The sequence below is a fragment of the Strix uralensis genome, chromosome 3 (genome assembly GCF_047716275.1).
Source record: "Strix uralensis isolate ZFMK-TIS-50842 chromosome 3, bStrUra1, whole genome shotgun sequence".
Classification (NCBI taxonomy): Eukaryota; Metazoa; Chordata; class Aves; order Strigiformes; family Strigidae; genus Strix; species Strix uralensis.
Window position 1 is genome coordinate 105,401,847 of NC_133974.1, and position 14,423 is coordinate 105,416,269.

A 14,423-nucleotide genomic window follows, 5' to 3' on the forward strand; every position below is an offset into this window, starting at 1 on the left:
ACCTTCCCGAAACAAGCTATAGCTGCTCTCATAGACATAGTGAAAAAAGGTGGGAGAAAAAAAGATGGTAGGTCCTATAACACATTTCCTTCTGAGTCACACAGGCAGATTACCAGACAACCATGTCATACGAATGTCAGTATAACCAAGTAGTAACATAACGCTGAAGTTGAAAACCTCGGCACATATGCAGGGCAACAGGACAAGTAATACCAAGTGCAAAATTTGTCCCTGATGACATGGATTTAACTAGACAAGAATGCAAGGACACATTACATATCAATGATCCCTATGAGCGATGCAATAAAGTGCAGCTCACTTTCTCACTTTTCATTGTCTATTTTAGCTTTTCTCCCTCTATTTATCTTTTCTATTGGCATTATTGAGCCCTACTCTACTACTTCCCATCTCCTTGATCTCTCCCTCACAGGAAATACCTCCAAAACTGGCTTCTGGATGGCAGAGAAGCCACCACTGAAGAAATTACAGTTTATGTGCACAGCAAGAAGAACACGGCACTGAATTTACATGCTGCCCATGAACCTGCACTGGTAACTCAGTCTAGTTACCAGAAACATCTGTCAGTCCTCTTTCATCCTCAAAAACAAAAGAGGATTGACTGGGTTTTGGTGAGAAAAGACATTTGCCAAATAGCCAGAAACCCAAGGCCAACTCTCGTTGGCTTGTTTTTGTGTCTTCTTCTGTTATAATTCCTGCTTTTTTCTTTTCCTGTTCGATCTCCTACTCTCCAAGCTGGCATGAGACTAACACACCAGAACACTCACTAGTTGAACCATGGAAGATGGCAGTTTACAGATCCAAGTCTGTATTCCCCTACCAGCAGGGAAGGCTTTGTGTGCACGGGTTCTCATTCACACAGATGGACTGCTGGTATCTATAAAGGTTAGTAACACAGGAGATACCTGGCTTAAGGACACAACCAATGTCTGTAACTATAATGCTGTGAATTCCATACAACAGTGCTAACCACCTTTTGCTTACCAGGAAAATGGGCAGTGATCACCTCTATTTAATAGTGACATTTCATTTGGTTTACTGTAGAAGACTCTGTATTTCACTCCCTCAAACTCAGGAAGTACATTCTCACTGTGTGTTACCAGTTATACTTCTGTGTATCACATTACATAAATAATAAAACCAATCAACCACATACCCAAACAGGTCAGTTTATAATGATGAATGAAATTTTATATATGGTATTTACATATTTCACTACCAAACTTGTGACCTATTTGTGGTCTAAGCTATCTTATAAAATCCATAGTGATTCAATCATCAAAGTGTGGTTATTTTTTGTTTGTTTTCAAAGTTATACTTAGAAATGCATGAACACTTTAAAAACTGATAGTCAAAAGCTTTTCAGAGCTAATGGTATCTCAGTGTTCTCCACCCCTGAATTAGGAGTTTGAGCTACACCTGAAGGAAATTACATCCATGACAATACACTGCCGTAAAAACAAGTAGCAAAAGACCCAGCTGAATATTCAGAAATAGGCAGAGGATTAGAACAAGCCACATGCGATATTGGTGGGAGTATAAAAAAGACTGCCCAGCAGTTGAAGAAAAATAGATAGAAAATTATATCTGCATAATTCAGATGCCATCCTTCTTTCTGCTTGGGAGCAGATTTCATAGTGATAAAAGATGGATAGAATCAGATAGAAGTATGTTTAATCAAAAAGTAATGGAACTGAAGCTTAAATTAAAATAATATAAATCTACCAAGATGAACAATTTTTTTACCTCCTTTGCATTTGCCAAGATACACATTCAAGCCATTCACACACTCAATGGAAGGAAATACAGATGAATGTCACAATAGTAAAATTATACATAGATCCATGTACTCACCTATTATACATAGCTATACCTATAAATATAGCTACTTTCTTTTTTAAAATGATAAAATTATAATTCTAAATAATGGGCAAGTAGCAGTATTACGCATTTTAGAATTACGTAAATCTCTAATATAACTAATTCCAATGCTAATGTGAAAACATTTTTGATAACATAATACCAACAGAATATAAATTAGAGGTTTATAATCCTTTCAGTAAAACTGGTACGGAGTTTACCATCATTTTAGGTCCCAAGTTTTCCTTGCTCCTAAGTACCATTACAAAGTAGCTATTTTAGAATCAATTTCTGATAATCTAACACACCCTAAGTGGTATTTTAATTCCCAAGAGTCTTTACAGAAGTAAAGACAATGCAAGACACCACTTAAGAGAGTATATCCATCTGATGTTCCATAAAAAATTGGAGTTTGGTGGGTAGCAAACTGAAATCCATAGGTTCCTGTGTATATGCATGCATCTTTCTCTGTAACTCTTGTGGCTTGTATGAGAGAATTAATTAACAGCTGATGCCTTCTCTGTTAGAGAAACAGGGAAGAAAGAAAAATAATTTTGTCTTAATTCGGGGTGGGAGGGGCTTAACATCTTGATTACAGAGGTAATTGCTGTAATTCAACACATACTCTGTACTCAGACTATTAAGGAGGATATTGTGGCATCTAGCTACAGTACAGGGAGAAGTTAAGTAGAACTCTGCTTTGACTCTGCTATGCATGTGGCTTGCCAGAGTCTTCAGCAACTCCATTCACTGACCATAGCAGTCCTCAACCATAAAGCGAAAAGATATCCACTCCACCTATATAAACTCATGGCACATCTCCAAATCAATTGCATTATGTCTTATCATTACAGTTTTTTAGAGTCAAAACATTCATTAATGTCACTGAACAAAGTCCCACTGAAGACAAGCAAGTTGATTCTCCACATTCCCCAACACCAAGTGTAATTCTAAAATTCTTCAACAGAAAAAAAAAACCAAAACCAACAAACAAACCCAAATGAGAAAAACAGGGATGACCACAGGGTGTCTTCTTTGGTACAAATAGAAAGAACAGGTCTGCTACCAGTTATGATACCATTTCAACAGTCAAGTGCAACACATTCACTTTACACCTTACGATAAGTACAACTCACAGCTCCTCTGTTCAAGAGTGATGGGCAGTCACACATTTTGAAAAAAGGTACCAAACTCAGAAGATAAGGATTAGACTAGAACTGCAAAATATGGAGAGATGGAAACTATGTAAATCAATGCAATAGCTACTTTTTTAAAAGAAGGCAATTACACATACTGATCCAACATAAGAATACCTCCAGCTGGCCTTCAGAAAAAAAAAAATGGCCTCATAGTTACTATGCTGGGGATGAGTCTCTTTAACCAAGTAACAAGTGATAGGACAAGAGGGAATGGCCTCAAGTTGCGCCAGGGAAGGTTTAGACTAGATGTCAGGAAGTATTTCTTTACAGAATGGGTTATTAGGCAGTGGAATGGATTGCCCAGGGAGGTGGTGGAGTCCCCATCCCTGGAGGTGTTTAAGAGTCGGGTCGACATGGAGCTGAGAGATATGGTGTAGATGGGAACTGGCAGTGCTAGGTTAATGGCTGGACTAGATGATCTTCAAGGTCCTTTCCAACCTAGTTGATTCTGTGATTCTGTGATTCTATGCGAACTTCTACAAAAAAGGTTCACCTCCTGGTTCCTCACACAATCTTTCCACGACCTTCTATAAATGCTTACCAACACACAACAAAATGATATTGGCTGGATGGTCGCACTCAAAGAGTTGTGGCCAACAGCTCAATGTCCAAGAGAAGACCGGTGACGAGTGGTGTTCCTCAGGGGTTGGTGTTGGGACCGGCGCTGTTTAACATCTTTGTTGGTGACATGGACAGCGGGATTGAGCGCACCCTCAGCAAGTTCACCGATGACACCAAGCTGTGTGGTGCGGTCGACAGGCTGGAGGGAAGGGATGTGCCATCCAGAGGGACCTGGACAGGCTTGAGAGGTGGGCCTGTGCACTCCTCATGAAGTTCAACAGGTCAAGTGCAGGGTTCTGCATGTGGGTTGAGACAATCCCAAGCAAAAATACATTGGGCAGAGAATGGATTGAGAGCAGCCCTGTGGAGAAGGACCTGGGAGTAGTAGTGGATGGAAAACTGACTCGGAGCCAGCAATGTGTGCTCACAGCCCAGAAAGCCAACTGAATCCTGGGCAGCATCAAGAGAAGTGTGGCCAGCAGGGCGAGGGAGGGGATTCTCCCCCTCTACTCTGCTCTCGTGAGACCTCACCTGGAGTGCTGTGTCCAGCTCTGGGGCCCCCAGTATGAAAAGGATATAGACCTGCTCAAGCAGGTCCAGAGGCCACGAAGATGATCAGGGGGCTGAAGCACCTCCCCTGTGAGGACAGGGTGAGAGAGCTTGGGTTGTTCAGCCTGGAGAAGAGAAGGCTCTGGGGAGACCTTATAGTGGCCTTCCAGTACTTAAAGGGGGCCTCCAGGAAAGATGGAGGGGGGACTCTTTATCTGAGAGTTTAGTGATAGGATGAGGTAACGGTTTTAAACTGAAAGAGGGGTAGATTTAGATTAGATATAAGGAAGAAATTCTTTACTGTGAGGGTGGTGAGACACTGGAACAGGTTGCCCAGAGCAGTGGTGGCTGCCCCCTCCCTGGCAGTGTTCAAGGCCAGGCTGGACGGGGCTTTGAGCAACCTGGTCTAGTGGAAGGTGTCCCTGCCTATGGCAGGGGGGGTGGAACTAGATGATCTTTCAAGGTCCCTTCCAACCCAAGCCATTCTATGATTCTATGATATTAGGCACTTACTCTTAAGTGAAAGTATCCACATAGTCCTGCACAGAAATAACTGAAGTCTAGAGCTGATGTACGTAACGAGTTACCCACCGGGTACTTCAATCTAAACAAACTTAATGTGGGGAAACTTGGACTCTTAATTTTCTCTGCATTTTCTCATCTGTTCCTCCCTCACCAACAGATGCAAATTTTATTCCTTTTGTATAGTCCTTTTCTCTCACACTGCCTTGAACCCCTTGTGTGGGACAAGCACCCCACTGTGACTGGTGATATGTAATCAAAAAGATTGCCCTTACCCCTGTATATCATTCTTTCTGCAATTCAGGTCTTCAGTATGATAATTATATTTAACAGTGTCATCTATTTCTCCATAGAGAATCCAAGACCCAAGTATATCCAAAGTATACTTATTTACTCCTTTATAATCTACCTCTCTTCCTGTTTTCCATTCCCTCCTTCTTACCTCGGCTGCAAGTCTCCAGTGTTCATTTATCTACTTGTCCCACAAACATTCTTGTACTTCCCATAGAGCTCTATACCCACAGGAAATCCTCCGACTAACTCGGAAGGCATTAGTCCAATCCTTTAAATCAAGACCTACCAATGCCAGGACTGCCCATAAGAAATTGCTTACTACCTACAAATGGCGATAGCTTTTTATTTTGGAAAAAATAGATCTAATTAACTTAAATATGAACTGATATCTGAATAAATCAAAACTCTCTCTCCTCCTTCCAGTACATCACTAAAGAACAGGTTTGAGATCAGAACCAAACCCACAATTTTGACTTCCTATGGAAATTTCAAATCCTGCTCCCTTTCCATCTCCCCTACATGAGATATTTATGGCAAGTAGAGACATTCTACACCAGTGCCGTTCTGGCAAGTTCCACCTTTAACACAGCACTCTATGTATACTAAATATATTCCTATCTCAATTTTTGAGATATGTAACTGGGAAACGATCCTTTTTCTACAGATGTCTGTAAGATTCCCAGCATTAAATTTTACAGCAAGACCAGTAAGAATGGATGCACACATAACTGTGCCAAGCTTTAGAGGAACATCAGTAGCAGAGACAGAAAACCAGATTAACAGCTAAACTGAAAAGAGCAAAAGGAATTTTAATGGCAGGTTCTGATGTGGTTCTCCTTTGGGACATCTTGATAGAGTGTTCCGGTTCACTTGAACATACTGTGCTTATTTGTAAGATTGCTGGGTAAGCTTGGGTGAATATTATAAACTCTGGGTTTTCAATTTATTCACACAAAATGGGAAAACCAGTTGATTTTTCCACCACGAACACAGACAGAATGTATTTAGAGCTAAAAATGCATGATCATCTAGTAAGTCTTTAGACAATTCAGTAATCTCCATAGTTTGGGATTAGAGTAGTGGGAGGCCAGTGCATTAATCCTACGGTCTGAAAGATCTGTAGTGGAAAAAATACTTCCACTTTAACCACAAAAGATCTCTCTCAATATAGTAGAAACATGCAGGAAGTAACACAGCATGACGAAAAAAGGATAATATGAGCTATCTTTTCTTCTGGACCTGCATATTTGTTTTATGTGCTAAATTATAAGGATGCCAGATAGCTTTTATAATCAGTTTACAAAGTATTTGAATAATACCATGTGCAGGTGAAAATTCAGCTAGAGATGTAAAATATGTGTCCATTAGGCTGGTAATATTTTGAAAACAGAGTCCTAAGTCATCAAAGAAGATAAAAGCCATGACTCACATTAAAGCTTTCCTGATCGACAGCTGAATTAACAATTAGCAGGGGAAGGCTTTAGTGTTTTGTCTTCTGATAGCTATCTGCACTATTAAATACACTATTTAGTGTAGCATAGGAAGTCTAAAAATCATCCTCCTACTTTACATTCAGTCACTACCAAAAAGTATTTGTTAATATAGGATAAAATTGGCTGTCCTCAAGAGATGTCTATAAAAAAATTTCATTCAGGAACCTGCCCATATAATGGACTGAAAGACAAAACAGTGTTTATTATCCAACTTGCTCTGTGACTATGAGTAAGTTGCTTGATTTATCTGTTCCCATTACAAAGATTTACAACAGTTTATTATTTAAAAAAAAAAAAAAGTATTGGGCCAATTAAAATATTTAGTGAATTTTTGCAGGTTGAAAAATCAAAAGAGAAAAATATTGCTTTTGTAAACGTGTTTCAAACCAACGTTTCATTTCAGATTTTACTCATGTTTAATAATTAAAAATGTCTCTGGGCAACCAAGTTAAGTAACATATTGGAAATCCATTTTTTTTCCTGGGAAGAAGGGATGAGAAAGCTGGAATTTGGGAAAGGAACTGAAAAAAAAATTCTCTTTGGTTAAAGCCCAGAGGTTTTTTTTCAGTTTGACAAAAGAACTGATAAATGTGTTACTTACACAGCTCAGTACTCAACCTCTCTTGAAAGGAACATTAACTTTGCATGAACTAATCATCCACATGCTGAATTTTTGTGCACTGTCATTTATGCATTAAAACATAAAAGAACATGCATAAAATCCACTTAGTTTTCCCATGCAAATGAGATTTTGTGTAAATAAATTCTATTATTTCTTAGTGCAAGTGATTTCCATTGAGGAATGGTCCATAAACAAAGATGTTCACATGAAGAAAATGTGGCATAAAATGTTTAAGAGTACTACCGTTGCTTTACATTTTTAATGGTTCCATATGAAGCTAAGTATCCTAATCTGTGACACTCACAAATACAAATTAGGTCACACGCAACAGGTGACAAGTTTTAATTGAATGTCTTCTGTCTTCAATTCTGACAAAAGGTGAATGGAAATAAATGAGTCTGGCAAGACAGCCCTGAGCCTTACAATACCCAATATCTCATTATTTTTAAACAGCTATCTATAAACTGATGCTGACAAGCCTTGAACCTTTTATTTCTGTTCAGGAAGAGGTGAATGTGCAGAAAGAAAGGAAAAAAAAAAGAAAAACAGGACAGCTACGCTGTTGCATTAAACATGCAATACCCATTATTAGCTCTCAAATATTACAAAAGAATACCTTTTACATGTCACATAAGAACTTATAAAAAAAATCCATTTATTTTCCAGAAGAGATATACTCTATGCACTCAGTTCCTAGTGCCTAAATCTGATTTCTTCTGAGTGTTATGCTACCAGAACTTCATTAGAATTATACTAGACTCATGCCGATTTTAAAGAGACTGAAATTAGGCCACTAAATACAGGCTACAAAACTTCCACTTCTTCTCCTTCACTTTTCCAAAGTAAGGAAGAGCCTATGTTGCAGCATAATGTGCATATTTGTAGACTGTGAAGGAAAAGCGACTGAGACCTAAGACTGTGAATATATAAAGCCTTGATGTTTCTGAAATGAAACAGTTACCATCACATAATACTTCTCTCCACATCACCTGGATTACTAATATACTAATAACTAGGAAGCACTGTAAAATACTGCAAAAGCTTTTATGAATAACACAGAAAATACTGTTGCTAATTGCACCATTAAATTTCATGTCAATGTGCTTATATATCATAACCATACTACATAATAGTATAGCCCTTATTTGTGTAATTATGCATACGACGTCCTGGGACAAGGCATAAGAATAAATAAAGGCAATCTATCACTAACTAAATACCACAGTTCTTCCTTAATTTATTTAAATACAGTTACACAAGATGCTATCTTGTTTCAGAGTTCAAATTACAACCAATTTAATGAAGTGGAGCTTGCTGGTCTGTAAAGTCATTACCGCATCAATACACTTGTAACCATTACTTTAAGGTGACAAGTGCAGACTGGGAAAGTCAGCTTGGCTGATGATCCAAGGAGAGGGCATGGAATACCAGGAGACAGAATGGTCAAAAAGTAAGTTTGAGCAAGGCCACACCAAAGCCTGAAGGTCAAAAGCAGGCCTTTATTCTAGATCACATCACCAGAGCTTATAAAGAATTCAAGAGCAACGCTAGTGACAACTCTAATAGAAAAGAAGTCTAACTGAAGTTCTGGACCATTTGCTGGCGACTCTCAGGAGAGATGGGAAGATCGAAATGAAATGTGTTATAATAATTGGACTGTGAAGTACCAGTAGCATGAATCAAGATCTCAATACCCTTTTCAGATACAATAATGTGCAGTTTCACTATATTTCAGTTAGTGGCTTGGATGATGTGGGATTCTGGAATTAATCTGAGATCCAGAAGTCATGGGAAAGTTTTTAATAGTTTGAGTTGAAACAGTTATATAAAATCATATTGGTCCTACTGGAATGAAGAAATAGCTTGCTTAGAATTAGGATTTCTATCTAGAGGAAGTAATTTCATTTTGCTGGAACAGAACCAGAGAAAACAAAGGGATATCTCTCATCATACTAGAACTTTAAAACAAACCTACAATTCATTGAAATATTAAAAGTTCTTTACCCTAACATGTTCCCTAAGTTCGTGTGTTTTTTTTTTCTTTTCTGTTTTATTATCCTCTTTGGGGATTTTTTTTTCCTTTGAGACAAAATCTTTCTCATCTTCCTCAAGGAATAGATAATCTGTGCCGAACTGTACAAGAGTAAGACAAGCAAAATTTAGTTTCCAAATTGCACTCATCTGGCAAAGTAAGAGACTTACCTTTTCAGTTAAGGCGGCTTTATATTGCCTTAGCACAAAAATATGTATTCTCACTGAATTTTGGACTCCTCCAAGGCTATTCATGGAAACACCATTTTGACATTGTCTCTTCTCTTAGCACATCTGTGTCTATCTCTGCAATCTTTCTCATATTTATGTATGGAGTAATTATGAACTACACTTTTGTTGGTGAAGCACTATGCAATTCTTCCCCGCTTTTTTTATTCTTCTAAAGAGTAAGATTTGTGGAACCTCATCAATTTCACACTTCATCCTTCAAGCTTCCTCAAAAGGTACGGTATAATTCTGAACTTATTCCTTCTTCTGCATGCTGCTTTATGGCACTGCAAAATCTAGACCAGGTGGCACAATGGGAAAACAGCCCAAGAAGCATACACCATGTTTCAGCCTCTGACTGGGGCTAACACATTTTTAGGAGTATTATATTTTATCATGATTTATAGTCTAAGTATACTTTATCAATTTTACCTATACAGAAGACTGTGTTGGAAACTAGAGTATCTGAAGTAATTTAATGAGTGCATGCCAGCCTGATGCTAAAAAGATGGGGTACTTTTAAACCTAAGCATCAACTTTACATGAAAATGTGGGCTTGGAAAATGTGATATTCTTACGTTTTGACTTATTTTTGCACCCAAAATATGAGTATTTGTCTTCTGTACTGTTATTTTGTTGGCAATTTTTTTTCAGGATTAGACAGGAGTTATACAACAGGGTTTCATTTGGGGTCTCAGAGCACTCTTGAGCACAGTTACAGAATAATTCTAACTTCAAGATAAAAGAAAATCTTATATTACTACTTTCAGGTGTCTTTGGCAAATGATGTGGCTTTTCTGTACTTTGCTCCTCTTGTCAACATACTGTAACTTTCTGTTTCTTAAAAGTCTACCTGCTACAAGAGTAAAGTTCAACAGTGGCTTACATGAGTTCATAGTACAGACGGTCACATTTTATAACTGTGAGGAATTTGAAATTCCTGGTTTCTACTCTGTTTCTGACTTCCCCAAGCAGTTACTTATTTTAAAAAGGTAATCTTTATCTGCTACTTAGGTAGGAAAAAAACAGTGATCTAGGTTAATATGTTCAGACTGGAAGGCACTGACATACCACATCACAGCATCTTCCCATGCAGTGTTGCTCCTGCTTGAAAATCTCAGAGTCTATGCAGAAGAATAAATTTAAGTTTTTTTGTTTCACTATTTGCAGTGGGTTAAAGTGATCATTGTTCAACAACAAAACTAAAACTTCAAAATTAAGTGGCTAGGTGGGCATCAAATCAAGACATACCATAGTAAAATAAAAAAAAAATGTAGAATGTCAGTGTGGTGGAATTGCTTCCTATTTGAGTTGTCTTGTAGCATTGTGTTGAAAGGTAGAAACAAAGAAGGGAGATACATTCTCTGCATATATAATGGTTTCTGGACGTGGCAGGTAAAAACATTAGAATGTGTGCAGCCCTGGGAAAAAAGCACTCGGGAAGAAAGTATTTGTCTCTTCCTCAAAAAAAGTTGGGTAGTAGTGTATCTAAGGATGAGTATAAAGGTAGAGTCTGTAAAAAACCCTGATAATTTACTCACAAAATTGTATTCAGTAATAACAGAAAAATAAATTAATTAGACAAACCCTTTACAAATAGTGTTCTATAATTTTTGGTCATGACAATAACAGCTTCATGAAGTCCTGCAAGAGCATTAGTACAGAATATTTTCATCTACAATGTGCTACAATTAATCTGAAACTTTCTTCTGCCCCCACCCCAGTATTAAGGAATTTAATTGATTCATATTAATTTCAAATGTTTTCTCAGAGACTAAATACAGCAAACTAGTTTTTAGTTCAGAATTAAACATCTGTCTGCAAAGTTTCTGAAAGCAAAGGGAAATGAGGGTATTATAGCACAGTATTTCTAAAAGAATGGTTCTTTATCATAGCTTCTTATTGTGCGAATGTATTTATGTCCGCACATGCATTCTTACATATATGAAAAGTGTTCAAAGTCACAGACTAAACCAGTGCATAAAATCAAAATGTTGTGACATTAAATCCCTATCTGTGTTTGATTAAAAATCACCTGATTTTGAACTCGTGAGTGATCCACTCAAAACGGCCTTGTCAGGAAGGGATTTTATAAATGGCCTTTACTGAGGCTCACAACCCCATCCACAGAACTCTTCTCAAGAAACAAATACTTGTATTTTATACACAGTATCAGTGTACAAACATGTGACCCAACATTTTCCAGAGTACTGAGAATACTGCAGGTGTCAGTGAAAGATGCAGTTGAAGGGATGCTGTAAACTCAGCTAAAGCTTTTACATTTTAAAATAGATATTTGTGTATTTACATAACATTACTGAAACAAATGTTTTAAAAATGCCTTTTCCTTTGTCTTTATCTAACCTTTCCCCTGTTATTCCATGAATACCAGTATGAAAGAATTGTGCATACACTGAGAATCAGAAAGTGAGACAGCAGAAAAAAACAAAATTATTTAATGAACTTCTGATACTAAGGTTATGTGAGGAGCAAAATAGGGAATAAAATTTTTCAATTATTTAACTTTATAAAAGAAGGCTCCAGTCCTTCAATTTAATTATATGGGCAGATCTATATAGTATATAAAAGTATCAGATTTGGTGAAATATCGTAAGATTAAAAAATACATACTACTTTTTGAATCTTCTAATGTTCACTTCTTCTCCCTTAACACAAAAAGGTCTGAAATATTCCTGTATATACGTATTTATAAAAATCCTAAGATAATATGTGGCTTTAACAGCTAAAGCCTGAAGAGAACACCCGATGAAATCTTTACAATTCCTATAACAAGTGTATATATTCTGTGTTTCATCTCGGTAAAGCAATGGAAAAGAAAATGAAACACAAGGAGTTAACAGGTACAGGCAAAGTTCTCTGGACAGAAATGAAAAAATCTAAGTAACTCTTCATTTTGAATTTGAAGTATTCTCCCAAACATATTTAACACTTTGTTCATGCCCAGAGTGTAACTGATTTATACATCAGCTCATATATCCTGCTAGCCTCATAGCCTGACATACTGCCTAGCATGCTGGAGTGACGGATAATCTTGTTTGTGGCCTCTGTGTCTCGTCCTGAGGTAATACTTGAGCAATTAATGATAAGTTTATTAGTGATACCACTTTATTGATACTACTGCTAGAAGCCCTCCATACAAAAGCATAACGGTATCGACTATTCTTTCATAGTTAGCACTAGGACTGGATCAGAGTTAATGCAGAAGATCCCAGTTGAAAAACATAATTGTAATGTGCTCAAGTGTTTTCTAGCCTTTTTGACTATCCATAATGTTACGCACAATTAATACCATGAGGTAAATTGATTTCACTTTAATAAAACACAATAAATTTTGAAACAATTAGACAATATACTCTGATTATAAAATGCCCCAGCTCTAAAACAGGAAACAGTGACAATTTTCTTCTAATCTCATAGGTAATGTCGGGCCTTTGGGAAATGGGTTAATAAATTCTAGTTTTCTAAACCAGGCAGACTGATTTACTGCAAACTTCCCCCATTACAGTTATAGTAGATGTCTATCAAATTGCTTATGAGAAAAAATTTATGGAAAATATCCAAGAGTAATGCTTTGTTCTTATTAAAATACATGAATATGTATGTAATTTTAGCCAGACTAAATGAACAAAACAAAACAAAAAGAAAGAGAAAAAAGGTCAACAATTGTTGTCACAAGAATTATTCCTTTCCACAACAACTCCTCCCTGTTAAAAATGCCTTTATATAAAAGATGTTTGTCTGAGGAGAATATTTTTGTCCAAATTGTAATGGCAACTGCTATGAAAAAAATCATACGAAGTGTACAAGGGTATGTTAATGCAAGTAATTGCGCTACATAATTATATAAACATTATTTAAAAGAGGAAATAAAGCATAAAATTTCCTCATCCCCAGGAATTATTTTCATATAGAACTTTAGCAGATGCAGAATTTAAAAAAAAAAAAACTTTAATAGTTTTAAGTCAATAATTCCTGACAAGCACGATCTATTTAAATTGGCCCATGCTTACCCTTCTGAATGTAGATCTCAGTGGGAATATTCACTGTGTGCAATGCTAAAGACACACATATTTTATTTTTCTAGAGGCCATAAAAAGAATATTTACCAAACAGGAGATGAAGGTCTTCTCACTCAATGCATTGCAAATCTAGCGTAATTCTACTGAAGTCTGTACCTTTCTCCAGAGTTACTTCTAAGGGCAGGAAAAGCAAACAATTTACTGTCATGGACTCAGTACTTTTTCCAAATACTGTGCTCCTTTCAAAATTTTCTGCTTTCTCTCCTATTTCTCTCCCAAAGTTTTTTTCCCCCAATTAAAACATGTACATTGGACTCATTCTTTCTTTTTTCTTTTAAACATGTAACTATACATTTCTACTTGGATTTCACGGACTGTGACATTTTAAACAAGAGCAGAATTTACTGTGTAGGAAGTTGACAGGTTATGTACAAAATAACCTAATGAAACAAACCCACAAACAGAAACCTACAGAAATATTTCAGGATGCTTATAACTAGCACCCACAAGACAAATGTGCATAATCCTCTCACAAGGATAGTTTTTGTGCAACTTAACCATGAAGTGTACATACAAGTCAATCCAAATCTGTGTTTGGGACATCCACTGCAAGATCTAAGTTTCTTCTCATCATCATGAGACTTACCATGTCACTGTAAAATTCAGCAATAATGGAATTACATTTCATCTTCAGCAGAAGTCCAAAATTTCTAACAGAAAGAGCCTTGGACATATTATGAAGCATCTTTTTCAATGTCCCCTTCCAGCAAACATGTAGTGCCCTTTCACCTATTACTGTATATGTTCCTCCTGCCATATTTGAACAGGGGATTCTTTTAGCTGCTCTTTTTTCCTTTTTTTGATTGAAAAAATAATTTTGAATTACTAAGAATACTGTTCTTTTGACTTCAGAAGCAAACATTTCGACAGAAGTTTTCCTAACATTGTTTTGGAATTTGAAGTTCACTTTCGATATTTTTTTTTTATACCTTTCCTGTCTATATAG

At 36.8% G+C, this 14,423-nt stretch overlaps 1 protein-coding gene across 13 annotated transcripts in view; it reads right to left on the minus strand.

Moving 5' to 3' along the window:
* The window catches only part of ESRRG (estrogen related receptor gamma), a 408,134-nt gene that overhangs the window by 54,252 nt on the left and 339,459 nt on the right, over positions 1–14,423 (minus strand). The gene's annotated exons all lie outside the window — the stretch shown is intronic.